We start from the raw sequence: 14,966 nt of genomic DNA on the forward strand, positions 1-14,966 counted from the left end.
CCCACATCAAGCATAGCATACATAGCACATACAAACAGTTAACTTAATCACATACAAAGCATACTTCTCATAACATATCCGACCTTCCGGTCACACATAAATACTCTTCCGAGTACAGTATAGTGAGAAGACTCATCTCAGATATCTCGGTAACTCACTGACTCGGTGGGAAATGCGATATAGCCTCCGCCTAAACACATAAGGCAAATATTCCCATAAATATGACCGTACTCTAACCTTTCCTAACATCCTCAGAAGGGTAAAAGACAAATTTACCCCTCTTTTGACTCAAAGGCCTCGCTGCTGACCAAACCCTAAAAGCCAACCAAAGTCAACGGTCAACTTTGACCAGACTCGGCGAGTGCACTTGGGCAACTCGGCGAGTCCCCCTGTCTCCACTCAACTCCTTAGTCCAATTAACACGTCGAGTCCTTCCATTTACTCGACGTGTCCCCAGGCATGAATCACGGGGCTACCTTGACTCAACTCGTCGAGTCCCAAGAACAACTCGGCGAGTACATGCCATGCACAGATACTTTTGACCTCCTGAGGTCAGATCTGTTCCTCCATTCCATAGATCTGACCTTTCCAATCAATATAATCATGTAAAGCTCGAAACTTGATGCTTATAAACATACATAATGGCATCAAATGGAGATTTAGTCCCATAAATGGCAACCTAAGTTCAATCACCCCTCAAGGACCCATAAAGCATACTGAATTGAAGTCTCCGAACCTCTTTGAGTCTAGATCCAAAGCATAAACTTGATAAGGGACCAATTGCTCCACATAAACATCCCCAAAAAGGGTTAGAAAACCCTAATCCGTAGGTTAAATACCAAAACTGAAGAAAAGTCGAATGAATACCTCAAGTTGTAATCTCTGGACTCTGAAACCACTTCAACCACACCTCCTTCAGCCTCCTCTTGCTCTTGATCACCTCCTTTTTGCAAAACCAAGGAAAGAAAGATCAATAAAGGCTTCTTCTTCCTTCCAAACGATATAGATCACTAAGGGATCTCTCCAAAGACTGGTAGCCGCAATGGGAGGCTAAGAGTACCCTTAAATAGGCTCCAACCCCGGAGGATTTAGGGTTTCATTAAATAGCGTGGACTCGCCGAGTCCACTCATGGACTCACCGAGTCCAAAGTGAATCCGGATGAAAAATCACGACCCCACTCGGCGAGTCTACGCATCAACTCGCCGAGTTCCTTCTCATAATTAAAAAAAATAAATATTAAATAATATACCTGGGATTCCGGATGTTACAGAGTTTTCTCCTCATGTTGAGTGCTAGGGTTTGAAGTTCCTTCACCACATGACTCTTGAATTTCTTCAAGGTTAACTTGCCCCCCACTGTTTCCTTGGCTTATCAACTATCTTTCTCTTAAGATAGCCCTCCTAGCTAGAAAGACCACATTCTCACTAGGTCTATAGAAGAGGTAACCAAAGGATTTATGTGGGTAGCCGATGAAAATACACCTCTCACTTCGAGGTTCAAGCTTATCATGAGTCTCGTGTCTCACGAAAGCCTCGCAACCCCAAATCTTGATGTGGTCTAGTTTTGGTATTTTACCAATCCACATCTCATGAGGAGTTTTGGCAACTTTCGTTGTAGTGACTAGATTAAGGATATGGGCGGAATTCTCTAAAGCATATGCCCAAAATGAGATTGGTAGCAAAGCAAGACTCATCCTAGAACAAACCATATCCAACAAGGTTCGATTATGCCTCTCAGATACACCATTCAACTGCGGTGTCCTGGGAGGTGTCAATTGTGAGACAATCCCACATTCCTAAGATAGTCGAGGAACTCTAAACTAAGATACTCACACTACTAGAAAAAAGGCCTTTTACGACGCTCATTGCGCGTCGTAAAACGCTCAGACGACGCGCAAATGCGTGTCAAGGAAGGCCCTGTCATAAAGAGAGACGATGCGCTTTTGCGCGTCGTCTATAGACGACGCGCATTTACGACGTGCGATTATGACACGCAATGTGTATCAAGGAAGGCCCTGTCATAAAGGAAGACGACATGCATTTGCGTGTCGTAACCTTATGACGCGCGTGTTTATGACACGCAATGCGTATCAAGGAAGCCCCTATCAAGAAAGGCCATGTCATAAATGAAGATGACACACATTTTTGCGTATCATAATTTTAAATGTTTAAAAAAATATTATTTATAGATTTGCTTATTTTCAAATTAAATTTGTATTTAATGTTTAATAATAGATAATAAAATATCATATACAAAAATAGAATCCATTGCATAAATTTAATGTCATACAAATAATCGTTCCATATGTAAACAAATATATACCAAAAACATCATGTCAAAAAATTGTAATACATTTATATTAAGGGGATCTAATTGTACATTGTTATTAAGAGGTTTTCCCCAAATATATAACATAATACTAAATTGCTATTAAGGGACACCTTATGCAATGTAAAGCTATAAAAACTAAAAAGATATACACAAAGATGATAAACATCAAATTCCAACTAAGTAGAGTTGAATCTTGCCTTTCATACTTCTTTAAGACTAATATTGAACCCCTGATCCGATAATTCTTGTGACCTGATCAAATAAAAGTCAAAAAATTAATATGTTAATACAATTATTAGAAGAATCAAACTTGGAATGTTAGTTGTAAAAGACGAAATTACCCTTTTCTCCATCCAAAGAATTTGGGATTTGGAATAAATACACTACAATATGAATTACCTAATATCAACAATGACAAACACAATGACAAGAATACCCGCATACAAATGGTAAATATTATCTGTAAAGCTATCAATGATATTCACAATGACAATCTTTGATCATATAAACTAGAGAGTATATCATCACAATTCCATCTAACACCACCCATTAGAACACGTAAGGCTACTCAACCAACATATCATGTCATGTAATGTATTTTTTGTCAGTATATCTTCACATAGAAAACAAAAGTGAAATAAATAAAAATAACAACCTTCTCATTTACTGAAAATGGATATTGTTCACATATATGGGAGCCATTTTCAGAATTACCATCCCCATTTACCTGAAATCATTCATGCCATTTTAACTCAAATAATTTATTTATAGTAAAAAAAATATTTATAATTATAGTGTTTTGATTATATAATATATACCCATCTGTCACTGACTCCTCATTCGTCATAAGAATGAACAAATATTTTAATTAATTACCTTGAAATGATAATAATATAAATACTATAACACCATGGCATGGTATATTTGAATAATACCTAGTGTAGCATCCAAGATAAGACGTTGACTTGTTGCTTGAGCAGATTTTGCAGTGTATGCTTTAAGGGCATCATCCCACCGTTGCAGCTTTTCATACCTTGTATTTGGAAGCAACATAAACAATTAATATTTTGAGAAAATAAGAGAATGTAAATGATTTCAGGGTCCTGGAAATATACCATGATTCCTTCAGTTGTAAATCCAAACAGCATCCCATATATAGTTATATACTTAAGAGAGTGAAAAAAGGAAAGTGAGCTAGTTTCTATATATGCTTACCCTCCAAAAAGATTGAAGTGAAAGTATCCAAAAGAAAGCACTTATCCACCTTGATTCCTTATATGCAATCCACACCTGATCAAAAGAAGCAATCAAACATTATTGTTATAACAAAAGTCGAGAAATCTCCTTTTCACTATAGTTGGAAAGTATATAATAAACAAAGACTTACTGCTACAATGACAATACAAAAATAGAAATCGGTTGTTGTTGCTATCATGCACCTGTGAGCATTTACAACTATGTATGAGCATTTACTATTACACTTTTTTACATAAATTAAATAAAAGGGAAATTTTAAATGGTACCTTGATAATACATTGGCATTAAATGTAGATCCATCAACGATAAGCACATAAATAAAAGTTCCTAGCATCAAGTAGCCTAGTGCAGAAATGATTATTTTTGCAATTAAAACAAAATGTCCCCTTTTGTATCCCATGGCATCCCTATATAAGCCAAATATATAATAAAATTACAAGCATTTTAGCAAACATTTTTACTTGATTTTAGTTTTTGTTATCGTTATTGGACATGTCCCTCAAAAGATATAATGGATCCTTTGATGATTCTTCTGGTGACAACTTAAAGAACTGCAGAGCCACGTATCATTTGTAATAGGGCTGTAGAAGGAATGAAAATTTACTTAAAACATGTTACACTTGTAATTAATAGTAATAATAATAATAATAAAGTTTAATTACCTTCCTGCAAAAAGTACAACAGGTATCAATACAGCTGCCTTGATCCAGCATGATTCCTTGTAGACTATCTAAGCCTAAGATTGCAAGTATATACACAACCACATATAACTCCATTTGATTCAACAAGCATGTAACATCATGGTCAAGATCAGTTCCAAAATCCCCAGTAAACACGCCACCTGAATAGAACCGGAAACCCATGCCACTGGCATCAATGGCAACTGATACGGGTTGATTAGTGACTGCCTGTAACAATGCGGATTCACTGTTGGCTGGCACTTTTTCATACCCAGTAATGGTGGCAGCATGGACAGCTTCTTCCTTGGTGTTGCAGGTTCCATCTGTTGCCTGATATGGGTAAGCCACCTCAGTGTTGATGCCTTTGTTTTTAACGATAAACTCAAAGCCATCTTCCATCTCGCCACCATCACATCCTCCGTTTTGTTTTTGGGGAGTTTTGATTGGTGTTTGTTCCTTTAGGGTTCCGTTTTCAGAATGGTTTCCTGTAATCAAAGATTTTGATATTAGTATGGAATTGAGTTCCAAATATTCAAATTGCAGTAAAAGAAATGATCTTACTGTTACCGTTTTCCGTAGAGCGACCATTTAAAGGAGGGGAAGAAGCAAACCCAGTGTAATCACCTGAATTCAAATTTAAAAAAATGAGATAAAAAATGATTATTTTTATTTTTAAGGTAGCAGCAGAAAATTAGTTTACCGTTTTTTTGTGCTGGAGAAGATGCGTTTTTTAATTTTTCAGCAGATTATTTGCCAGGCCATTGTTTAAGAGGGCGAATAACCAGAGCTCTTGGATTCTCCCTTGGAATAAAAAGAGCATCTGCTTTTGGTGTGTTGGTAGTCTCTTCATCATCACTAAAAAACGAAACCTGTAATTGTAAAAAAAAAAAAAAATCAGATCCATAAAAACAATAAGGGCAAAATAGTCAATATAACAACAGATATTACCTTTGGCCCATCGTTTTTCGGGTGATACTTTCTAGCACCCCACGAATTTTTTACTAACCAGTACTTCATGCCAAAGCTGTGTATATGATGTATTCACCATCACCACAGACAACAACATACCTCCTATTTGGTTTGTGCTTCAAGCTCTGTGGAAAAATAGAAAAGTCAAAGTCCATATGGTTGACTATTTTCAGTTTAAAGGAAGGTAGGAACAAGCATAACTCACTTGTGGATAAAGATCACATGTTCCCAGTTCTTTAACTGCTAAAGGCAGCCTCTCTCCATCAGAAACCTGAATAAAAAATAGATTTTTTTTCCCATTTCATTGTTAACATAACATAACATGTATATGGGCTTTAAAGTCCAAACCTCATGATCAGCTCCCACACTCTTGATGTTAATAGTTTGAATTTCATTATGTTTAGCCCATATAAATTTTCCACTATTGTCCATGCTGGCTACAGGCTCTTCACGTCCAATTTTCACCATTATGGTTCCTTCATCATAGCCAATAACAATCCTGTAAAAACAGTAATTAAAATAAATCCAGATGAATGAAGAAGCATCAAGATTCAAGACCCACAAAACAAAAAACAAAAAGTACTATACAAACTTACCGACGTGAACCTTTCATGTATCCAACAGCCCAAGCCCTTTCAAGTCCATAGTTCAAGGTGTTCTCAAGTCTGAATAAAAAAAAGAGTGGCATAAAGTCAAAAAGGTTACATTTTTAACATATGTATAACGAGGGTATTTTGGTCTTTTGATAGGAAATGAAGAAAGAAATTGAATTCCTTCCATCCATCAAACATGGAATTTGAAGGAATCCAACAAAAATTGAATTCCATCCATTTGGAAACCAAACACACCATGGAATGGAATCTAGCATTCCGATTCTTTTAGAATCTACAAAACAAACACACCCTTAAAGGTAAAAAAACAAGAGCTCACATGTAAGTGGTTGAATGCCATATACGGACAATACCATCTTCTGAACCTGTCATTATTATTGGAAGCTCGGGATGGAAACATACAACAGAAACATTGTGTGTGTGACCTTCTAGAGTTTGGACACAGGTTTTAGTTAGCAACTCTACAGTAACAGATCACAGTTGTGACCGTATTGCTGGATTCTCATATTGAGATAGTAAAGGGAATCAAATCAGTTTAGAAATTGTAAGTAAATGAGATTCAATTCCTATTACATAAATTAAATTCTAACTCCTAAACACTAAATTGATTTTTTTTATCATTATCAAAACACAATTGGCTGATTACTACTCATGTGTATGTATAATAATAGTAAATTGAATCTAATAGGAATACATAAATTTTTATTAACCTGTGAGGTTGTCACTGTGGCAGGTTGCTTTGAACCTTGTTTATTAATCTTTGGACAATCCCCTTTTGGTTCAAACATTTAGTCAAACACCTAGTGTGCATAAAAAAATCAGGTACTTATATCATAAAATATTTACAATTCCATGAAAATATATGAGAGAGGGTAAAAAGGCACAAAAAATCATCCAAAAAGAAGGACCAGTAGGACATGAAACAGGTAACTATGGTTGAAAAAGGAAGAATTACCTTTGAAATAGGCCTACTACGCAGATGAAATAGGCAACAGTGGTAGTATAGTGGTGGTTCTGGGTTGTTGCGAAGGCAGTGTGGTGGTGGCTCAGGGCTGGTGTTGTGGTGCGATGTTGTAACGGTGGAGTCTGAAAGCAAACACAAATTGTGATGGAAGCTATTGTTGTTGGTGATGTCCGATTCATCAAAAGAAAATCATTCTTCGATTAATCTTCTATTTTGTTAAAGAAGATATTACTATTTCAAATGTGTTATGTTTGATTAGGGTTTGCACATAGAAGGAAGTGAAAGTCGATCGGAGAGGAAGGGGTTTGCAGAGAGAAAGAAGGGAGAGAATGAAGTCGATTTTGGCGGGTGTAGAGAGTAGAGAGGAAGAGGAAGCGGGTGTTCAAAATTTTGGGGGATTTAGTTTCCCCCCTTACCTATCAAGGAGTCCCAGAAATGCGCGTTTATTAAAATTATAAAGCGACATTTGTAGAGGACCCCCGTTTTATTAGGTGCCCTCCGTGTTTTTAATATTTTTACATGAGACACTAATTTAAGGGCACTCAGTAATGCGCGACCTAAATCCTTAAAAATTTTGAAGAGATGACACTTTTTTAATGTCGCTCTCTAATGCGTAACATAAATCAAAGAGCGTCGTGTTTTGCGCATAACATAAATCAAAGAGCGTCGTGTTTTGCGCGTCGTAAAAGGCCTTTTTTCTAGTAGTGTCACCACCTCGATCGGATCTAAGCATCTTAATGTTCCTGCCCAATGGATTCTCGACTTCTTGTTTAAACTCTTTAAACCTTTCAAAAGTCTCCGACTTATGCTTGATTAAGTAGACATATCCATATCTACTATAATCATCAGTAAAAGTCAAATAATAACAATTATCATCCCTTGTAGCATGTTTGAAAGGTCCACACACATCCGTGTGTACAAGATCCAACAAACCTTCACCCCTCTCACAAGAACCAGTGAAGGGAGACTGTCATTTTTCCAAGTAAGCATGATTCGCAACTATCATGTGACTTTAGGTCAAATGATTCCAAGACTCCATCCTTTTGGAGTTAGCCTATGCGTTTCTTGCTTATATGTCCAAGACGACAATGTCATAATGATGCTTTATCCAAGTTATTACCATTAACAGAATCAATACACAATACATTATTTCCTATGTTATCTACAACAGATACAGTTTCATACACACAATCACAATGTAATGCTTTAATATAAAGAACATTATTAAAGAAAGCCTTAATCGAACCAACTTCATTATCAAATGAAAAGGTAAAACCTTGTTTATACAATGCATGAAAGGAAATAATATTTTTTGCCATTTCTGGCGAATAACAACATTTATTCAAATCTAAACTAAACCCACTACTTAGCAATAAAGTATAAACGCCAATCTTGGTGACAGGTAAAGCTTTCCTATTCCCCATGATCAAGTTTATTCTTCCATGCTCCACATTCTCACTTCCTCTTAGTCCCTGCAAATCAAAACAGATATGAATACCGTAACCGGTATCAAGGACCCAAGAGTTAGAATGTAGCACCTGGTTCCTGGTATGTAAATCTTATTTGAGTGTTTTCCATTTTTAGCCTTGGACTCGGCGAGTCATAGGTCCGACTGGCCGAGTAGAGCCAGGACCCGGGTCACGTTTTAAGTTGGCGACTCGGCGAGTCCATATCCTGGAATCGGTGAGTCACCGTTGTTGGATGAAACCCTAAGTTTCAAGGGTTTGCACCCTATTTAAACTCTCATTCCGCCCCAATCTCGCCCCGATTCACCCTCAGAGCCCTATACCTTGTTCAAGAGTTGTTTATTTGTGAGTTTGAAGCATTTGGTGTGCTCTCTTGAAGTTTTAGAGTGGGAAAAAGAGTAGATCAAGAAGAAGAAGAGGAGGTCAAGCATCTTTGAGCTTTCTCAGTGTGTTCCCTAAGGTATGACTCGATTTTCCCCTTGATTTCATGCTTATAGTCCCTTATAGCTCCATTAAAGTCTTTCTTGAACCATTTCCAAGATTGTGTATGTTTGGGGGTTCATAATAAGCTGAGTAACCTCTAGATCTAGGCATGGTTGAGCTCCAGGAGCTCAGATCTACTGCCTTTATGGACCCATGTTGCATGAAAACCTTAGATCTACACTTTTGGTGCATTTTGAACCCTAAAACCCTCATAGATGGATATTTACACGTAAAGTTGGAAACTTTACGTGTTATTCATGCTCTAGGTGTAACATCCCGAAATATCAAGAGTAGAGTTGAAGGGCTAAAAGAGTAAATTGGGAAAGAGCGACTCGGCGAGTCCATGTGTGGACTCGGCGAGTAGAGTCGCGACTTGGTCGCGTGTTAAGTGGCCGACTCGGCGAGTCAGTGTATTGGACTCGGCGAGTAGGCGCTGAGTGGAGAAAACCCTAATTCTCGGGGTTGAGCCTTATATAATGATCATTATGTCTTCCTCCCAGCCTCTTTATCACCCCTTGAGCCCCAGAAAACCCTAAATCGTGGAGAAGCACCATTTTTGAGTGGATTGGAGCTTGGAGAAGTAATGGTTGAAGGAATTTTGGGAAGATTGAAGGCTTGGAGCAAGGGGCTTTGCTTGGATTCGAATTGCATTGCAGTTGGGGCATCACTTAGAGGTAGTATCTCGTTTTTGACCTGTTGATTATGTTGTTTCTTCATTTTGGGGTTTGTGAGAAATTGTCTATGGATGAAATGGGAAGTCTAGAGGTTAGATCTGAGGTTGCTACCTCAGATCTGGAAGGCAGAAGAATCAGAGAGCATGAAAGTCCCTGTGTTGGAGTGTTTAGTGAAGCTTGCATGTCCCAAACCCTAGCCCCAATGTGCAAACGGCTTAGATCTCTTTGGATTCACGTAAAGTTTGCCACTTTACGTGATGGATGAGTGGTAGGAGGCTAGATCTATGTCTTGGAGCAGTTGCATGGCCTGGAATGCTTCGGAATGTATTCAGACCGGCGGTACTCGGCGAGTCACATGGGTGGACTCGACGAGTTGGATGAAGATGGCCTGGAACTCGGCGAGTTGTATGAACAACTCGACGAGTAGGTTGAAGATAGCCGTAGACTCGGCGAGTCTGTTCTTGGACTCGACGAGTCTTGACGAAGAGTCCCAAATATTTCCTGGTTGAGTCGAGAATCGGTGAGTCAAGGGATGACTCGGTGAGTTGGGTATGAGTGGACTCAGAGTTGTGGGACTCGGCGAGTCTCGTGGTGACTCGACGAGTTGAGTCGCGATATGGGGAAGTTCTGATTATGGGAACTCGACGAGTCACAGGGTTGACTCGGCGAGTAGAGTCAGTCAAGGGTTGACCTAGACTGAGGACTTTGATTTCGACCAAGGGTTGGCCGTTGAGTTTTAGGGTTTGGACAGCGATGTGGCCTTTAGGCCAAGAGAGAGGTAAAATAGTCTTTTACCCATAAGAGGGTGTTATGAGAGGATTTATTCTAGCCTCGAGAGTTATATTCATGAGAGTATTTGCCTTACGTGTTAGGCGGTGGCGAGTTCGAGATTCAAGTGTGGGGATATCTGCTTTCTGCTTGCCAGGTGAGTCTTCTCACTATACTTTACCTTGAGTAGGTAACCAGAGTTATGTGATTAGAGTATTTGTATGCTATATGTACGTGATGTGTTGTACTGCATTATTTCTATGTGATTTATGTTGTGCATGTTTATAGAGTTGGAACCGGAAGGTTCCTAGAGTTAGAACCTGAGGGTTCACAGAGTTTGGGTGCACGGACCCACAGAGTTATAGCCTCGAGTGGCTAATATGTGTTATGTGTGGTATTTTGGGGAACTCACTAAGCTTCGTGCTTACAGTGTTTTGTTTGATGTTTTACAGGTTTCTTTCAGTATCACGGGACGGCACCGACTTGATTGTACACACCAGAGAAAGAGTCATATTTTTGAGGATCTTGGTTTTCTATGCAAGTGAAAATGGAGTTATGTTTTGTAAATCGACTATGAATAAGATTTTAAACAAGTGTTTCTAAGAGTAAAATGATTATTTTAAATGAAAATTTTGTCTTGAAATTTACGGTGTTACAAGTTGGTATCAGAGCCTTGGTTTGAGGGATTCGGATGCGCCTTTGGGTAAATCTGGACTCAAACTGAGGAAGTACGAAAAGTTTTTAAAGAAATAATTTTCTAAAAGTGAATAAGAGTTCAAAGAGAAAGCACGAAGGAGCAGTGTGTACAATCAGCCAGAGCCCGAACGGTGATTTCCCAAAATACCCTTATTTTTGTGTTATGAGATATGTATGATGCACTTTATGAGATATTATTGCATGCTAGAGACAGGCTAGGTATTTCATATGTTAGGACTAGAGTGGCCTGATTTGTGATGCCTTAGCCTAGGACTCATTGTTATATGTGTTATGTTTTAAGTATGTGATGAGTGAGAGTATCCAGTTAGAACCCATGAGGGGTAGAGTTACAGAGTTCGGTGGTACTTTCGAGGATGAGCTGAGAAGGTGGAGTTATCACATAGAGGGAGTCCTATGTATCCTTCGATGCTCGAATGCTGCTTGCTTTGTGCTTTGTGGAACTCTCGATGATGGGAGTCAGCTACCAAGTGAATATGACGATATTCAGGAGGTAGATGGCTGGCATCATTGGGAGCTCTTCAGCAGCTGATAGCAAAGAAGTGGGAGGACGACGGAAGAGCCAAGGGAATAACCCTATCCAGAGGAGTGCGCTTGTAGAATAGAGAATTTCGCTGGGGAGCGAGCACGCACGACAGGATTGGTGAAAGAGCAGGTCGAGCAGCTATTTAGAAGCTCTGGGATGGTCCGTGTGGAAAGTATGAGTAGATGTGGCAGGTAGTATGGGCCCGTACTACTGAAAGCAGAGGACCCATACTTGATACAGGGAGTATTCTGAAGGTTCTAAAGAGCAGATTGAGGAGTGATGTTATGGTTTGAGTACCATACATCGGAGCGGATTGAGGAGTGATGTTATGGTTCGGGTACCATACATCAGAGCAGATTGAGGAGCGATGTCATGGTTTGCGTACCATACATCAGAGCGGATCGAGGAGTGATGTTATGGTTCGGGTACCATACATCAGGGCGGATCGAGGAGTGATGTTATGGTTCGGGTACCATACATCAGGGCAGATTGAGGAGTGATGTTATGGTTCAGGTACCATACATCAGAGCAGATTGAAGAGTGATGTTATGGTCCGGGTACCATACATCGGAGCGAATTGGGGAGTGATGTCATGGTTAGGGTACCATATATCGGGGCATATTGAGAAGAGATGTCGTGGAAGGAGTACCATGGTTCGTAGTGAATGATGTTTGTGGTTCTCCGGTTATTCGGTCACGAGTAAGTTCGAAGAGGCGTCCCTTGAGAGGGAGATCGAGAGTCCCTCAGAGTATTCTAGTAAGGAGTCAGTGGAAGGGAGAATTTCGATCTGAGTTGAGTGATCAGTCGATAAAGGAGATGTCACCTCCTATGATCGGGGAGGTACTAATTATGTAAGTGTGAGAATATGAGAAGCATGATGTTTTGGTTTTGGGTTTAGGGGTAAACCCTGCAGGTCGTCATTGATGATGATTTCCCCCCAGAGTATCAGGTAACATGTGTGCCGCGAGGCAGTGATCTATCATGAGCAGATAGTCAGTTGGGACTAAGATAGTCGAGGGCCACGCTATACCTAATTGAGTATAGTCGGGTGTATGGTAGTGGTATCAGTGGGGAGTTCAGTCGAGTTTAGTGGTGCAGAGAGTTTTCTATCCATGGGGTGTTGAATATGGGAGTGGGTCCTTGTTCGTGGGGTGATCCCGGTGTTGGAGCGTTGGTTGATGAGTTGAGGTGAGGGGTACGGTGATTTTATGGTTCAGTCTATGAGCCAGGGATGTTATTGAGCAGTTGATTTGTTGGTACTAGATTGGTAAGATATTTGGAACGACTAGAGGCAGACGTGACGAGAAGTTCTTAAGGAGTTCATCAGAGGTTCAGAGTATATGAAGTCGATTCATTTCCGTAAGGGGGATTATCGGGCGTTGTGTAGCACTTTCCGGGGGCATGTGCGATTTTGCTAGAGAATATAGTTATGGAATAGTTGTGTGCTATTTGGTGACGGTTTGAACCCTAAGTGGGGGAGAACCGGGTGCCGTATGTAAGAAAGCAAAGATTTTTCAGGAGCAGTTATAAGTGGAGTATAGAGATATGCGGTAAGAAATCATGAGACCAGAGATGTCGCTGATCGAGGAAAGGGGTCGGAGTGAGTTAATGCGGGAAGTACTTGTTTGAGAAGGATGAATGTCTCCACGACAGGTGTTTATTGGTCAGGAATCTGGTATTGGTCAGTGTTGGGGCAAGTAGATAAAGAATGATTGGGCAGCCAACTCCCGGGTCGGTATGCGTATCCTTGTTTGGGTTTTGAGTGGCGGGAAAAAGGGTTTCGGAGAATTATCAGCGTATTTCGTAGCGTTAGCGTTTCTTCGTATTGCAGTTGGGAAATTGAATACACCGAAGTTGCAACTTGGGAAAAATGAAGATCTAGTTATGGGGTTCAGAGGGAATGTATTATTGCATCTATATGGTGCTTGGGGCAGGAAACCTGTGGTTGTGGCAGGATCTTGTGATGATCGGTGGGGGTGTTCCGAGGTATCCGGGTATTGATATCTTTATTTCGAATTTATTCGTGAATCTTGAGTTGAGACGACTTGTGGTATATCAGGTATCTATGGAACTAGTGATAGCCCTTCGAGTATGGGCATCCAGGGAGATTACTTGGGAGAGTGGATCTTCGCAAGGGTGGGCATCTATTATGACGATTGCCTCCAGAGTCTGTGATGAATATTCGAGACGAGTATGGGTAGCCGCCTATGATAGTCTGTGGAGCACGAGCTAGTGGAGTCAGAGGGTGTTGTGATACTGCGGGGAGCCGTAGTACTCACTAGTCAGAGGGTGTTATGATACTGCGGGGAGCCGTAGTACTCACAAGTCAGAGGGTGTTGTGATACCGCGAGGAGTCGTAGTGCTCACTAGATGGCAAGAGAGTGTGATGATGGAATGTTCTCCGATCAGTGTATGATGTGGAAGAGTTTTGGGCTTGAGTAGCCCTAGTATTGAGTTTTTGGAGCCTGGATGTTGGACCGGGGGCGAGACTAGGGTCCCCGTCTCCGTTGGGGAATGTGGTGAGATGGCAAGGGATATGCGCAGCAGAAACCAGAGATCAGAGTGGAGACGATCCTCGGTTGGATTGTACTTTCTTGCATAAGGAAAAGAGAATTTCGTGACTTGCGTGTCACGGGGCCGGGATAGTGGTCACGGGGAGGAAGTTAGTGGGATATTTGGATCATGATTTGGGTGACCTTTGGAGGCTCAGCTGTGGAGTCAAAAGCTGACCTGGTGCTCAGTCTCGAAGAGGGATATGTGATGAGCTAGAGCTTATCCTGATGATGTCGGAGGACACCTCAGAGGGAGTGAACGATTCAGACGCTCAAAGACATGCTTCGGGCATCGGAGGGTGTTGCGGCACGTATTTATCCTTGGTTGAGTTATCCTATTTCAACAGCCATCATTAGTGCATTGGTATGCCACCCTTTGTGCTGTTGTATGGGAGGAAGTGTTGGATCCTCATTTACTGGGGAAAGTGTTGATTCGCGGAAGTGAAAGTTGTAGTGAGAATGGATGATTTGGAGTATGGTGGTCGAACACTGTGTCTGTGACAGTGGTATGGAATGACATCATGATGGGATGTCTGCTGAGGACGCGGAAGGATTCCGCGGGTGTAGAGCCAAGAGTCTCAGGATGGATGTAGGGATGGAGTCTGGGACTCCCAACTTGATTCTGATCGAGGGCTGTGTGCGTAGTGGTGGTTTCTCCTAGGGATGTTAGAGACGTCATCATTGTGACGGGTTTTCCTAACCCGAGAGTGCGAAGGTTGGTGCGGCATGGGTGTGTGATTGCAAGAAGAGGACTCATGGGAGTTGCTCTGGGATTTAAGAGTGGGTCTTTCCGTCGTCACAGAATGGATAGAGAGGGATTCGAATCGGGGATCCGATGGTTCATGTCTTCTAACCCTTATGGGTCGAGTGATTGTTGAGATTTGGGGCAGTGATACTTCATGGGTAATTCTCGGATCGATGTGTGTGGTCATCAGAGGGTGCATCCGGTGCCCGGTTCGAGACAATGGTC

General features: G+C 40.8%; 1 long non-coding RNA gene across 1 annotated transcript; it reads right to left on the reverse strand.

The window, feature by feature from the left end:
• Positions 1 to 5,349: 5,349 nt before the first annotated feature.
• On the reverse strand, positions 5,350 to 5,617 carry LOC145014599 (uncharacterized). The gene is made up of 3 exons (XR_013665565.1): positions 5,587 to 5,617; positions 5,444 to 5,509; positions 5,350 to 5,363 (listed from the first exon to the last, which is right to left on the reverse strand). It is a non-coding gene; the product is annotated as an uncharacterized LOC145014599 (long non-coding RNA).
• Between the last annotated feature and the right edge of the window lie 9,349 nt (positions 5,618 to 14,966).

The sequence above is a fragment of the Lactuca saligna genome, chromosome 9 (genome assembly GCF_052625555.1).
Source record: "Lactuca saligna cultivar CGN05327 chromosome 9, ASM5262555v1, whole genome shotgun sequence".
In the NCBI taxonomy this organism is placed as follows: Eukaryota; Viridiplantae; Streptophyta; class Magnoliopsida; order Asterales; family Asteraceae; genus Lactuca; species Lactuca saligna.